The following is a 2,938-nucleotide window of genomic DNA, read 5'->3' as shown; positions in this document are numbered from 1 at the left end:
CAATAAATATTTCGTGATGCAAACAATCTTTATGTGAAATCAGACATGTTGGATTGAGACGTACGTTCACATAGAGTGTAAAGCGGGTAAATGTGTGTGTTTTTTTTAACAAAATACATTCTGAATGTTTCATCTACTGTTTGTCTTAATGGTAATATATTTTATCGTTCTATAAATGAAAATCAAGAATAACGTTCAAATGCTCCTACAGTAAAGAGGAATATGCTGTACTTGGTCACATAGAAATAAAGCACTATCATAGCTTCATTTCCACCAGAAATTAAAAGAATCATATTTGTGAGGTTTACGCATGTTATATTCACATTTATCATTTCAAAAGGATCGTATTAAAGCTTACAGATTATTCATTTCGTTGTTTATTAAATAAATTGGATAAGTCCCAGAGTTTATCATCAGCTCAGTAGTCAGTACTTCGGTATTGACATTTTTTATAACAAACCTTTCTAAAATTGTTTACTTCCCAAGGGGACTGGGGAATAGAAATATGGTCACTTAGGTCCTCTTCCGACCGACGGTAAAACCCTTGCCAAAGTGGGGCGTCCGTTTGGCTGTGCGGAATGTCCAAGTACGCAGCCACGACCGGTCAGAATAGGGCGTGTATAGAATGCCACTCTTACTGCACGTCAAGAACCCTTGCACCAGCACTTTGAGGGCTCCATAGGTGACCTGCCGCAAGGCAAATTTCTGTCCACAGCCAATATACCCTAATTTTCAGTTGCGGTCTAAATTTCCCGACCTTCATCCCGAAGGTCCTCTGTTATAGGATCACATACTGTGGATTTATTTTTATTCGTGGTATACCAATTTTCGTGGGTTTCGTGGGTCACTGCAAACCACGAATTTAAAAACTCAACGAAAAATAATCCCGAGAAATGTGTATGGAGACGGATGTTTTTTTCCGGTTATGATGTGCAGTTCTAGTATAGTGTTGACTAGCGATAAACATTGTAACATAATACATGTTTTTATTGAAAGAAGATAAAAGTATTTTGAATAAATCAATAATAAATATATCGAATATCAGTGATAATTTACTTTTCAAAAAAGATTAAATCTGTTCATGGAAAATAACTGCAAGTTGTTAATTACCGTGTCATAGTTTGGTTTACTGGTGATTAAACATGAATAGAATTAAGTACGGGGATATTGCCAGGACAGGAACATCTATTTTCACACCTTTTACTTAAAAAATGTATTCATAAACTTTTAATAAGGTAAATCTAGTAGGACACAAATTGCTCTTCAAATAAAATTCCGATAAATTGCCGTTGAAGTATAGTTGTTTACTTAATTCTTGACAAAACGACATTTCTTCGTAAAAAAAATTTAAAGGAAAAATAAAGAAAACAAATTGCATTTCAAATATTATTAAGAAAAATTGTCGTTTAAGTCTGCATTTTTGTTTATTCTGGACAAAAACGACATTTGTTTTCGAAATAAAATTTTACTCATAACCGGAAGATGAGTTAATGGTATCATTAATGTATGGCTTGGGTTCTAGCTTGGGTTACAAACTTTGTAAGCGGCGTATTTCTTAACTTTGACCATTTTTCTAATATGACTGCTTATTATATCGTGATTAGGGAAATAAGCTTTCAATCAGTTGGTCATCATAGAATTTTGAATGCCTTATAAAATTCCGACAAGAATTTATAAATTGTAAAACAAACAAATAATTAGTTGTCTCTGTCCACGATTGTAATCGAAGTTTTCAATTAACACTTAAACCTAGAATGACCAAGCGAGGATTTTGACAATTCAAAATTTTTTCAAAGAATTCCTATTTTTTTTTTTTTTATTATTGATCAAACAGAAATCCACGAATTACGTATCTGAATGGTTTTTTTTAATCAGCGATCCATGAATTTACGTATACCACGAAACGTCTTTTTTTCTCTATCCACGAAAATTGATACCCACAAAAATAAATGTATCCACAGTATCGGATTAATTGTTAATTGGTTCTCGTCTTGAACATGCATGAAATATTTGACACTTGACGTTAAACAACCAAAAATCAATCATTTGAAATTGCCCGTCTTTAAATTTAAAAATTATAAACAAAGGAATAAAAAAAAATCTATAGTGTGTATCAATGCTTTTTTATAACAAAATCCATACTATAAATTATTGTACAAGTTAAAAGTGAATTTTAGTCAAATTTTGTACAAATTGTAATTTGTACAAGCAATTTTTGTACAAAGTCAAAATACAAATTATAATTTGTACAATTTTTTTGTACAAATTATAATTTGTACAAACATGATAACTTGTACACAACATGTATATATATATATAATTATTCTAAATATCAGCACAACAATGTTATATCTGCAAATTTGCGGAAGCAAATTGTTGTTCTTCCCTCGCCGGGATTAAGACTCCTGCTATTGAGATATCGAGACAACACCGCCTGTACTGTGTCCAGCGCTCTAGACCACTCGGCCACCTAGACTGAAACAAAAATTCAGCTTTCGATGGCCTAGTGTTACCTTTCCTCGTCAGTATAATTATAGAGTTGTAACACAGTATATTATATATAAGGCATGAAGATGGAATTCATTGCAGATCGTAGGATGCAGTCACAGAAATAATTATTTGATAAGTACGTCTAAACAAATGACAACTCTACGACAGATCCATCCATTGGATCACCAATGAAGGTGATACACGGCTGAAAACACATATTATATTCATAATTACTCTAAATATCAGCACAACAATGTTAAATCTAAATTTTTGTTCTTCCCTCGTCGGGATTTGAACTCATGCTATTGAGATATCGAGACAACACCGCCTGCACTGTGTCAAGCGCTCTAGACCACTCGGCCACCTAGACTGAAACAAAAATTCAGCTTTCGATGGCCTAGTGTTACCTTTCCTCGTCAGTATAATTATAGAGTTGTAACACAGTATA

Source organism: Mytilus californianus, unplaced genomic scaffold (assembly GCF_021869535.1).
Source record: "Mytilus californianus isolate M0D057914Y unplaced genomic scaffold, xbMytCali1.0.p SCAF_9, whole genome shotgun sequence".
Taxonomy (NCBI): Eukaryota; Metazoa; Mollusca; class Bivalvia; order Mytilida; family Mytilidae; genus Mytilus; species Mytilus californianus.
This window is presented reverse-complemented; position numbering follows the sequence as displayed.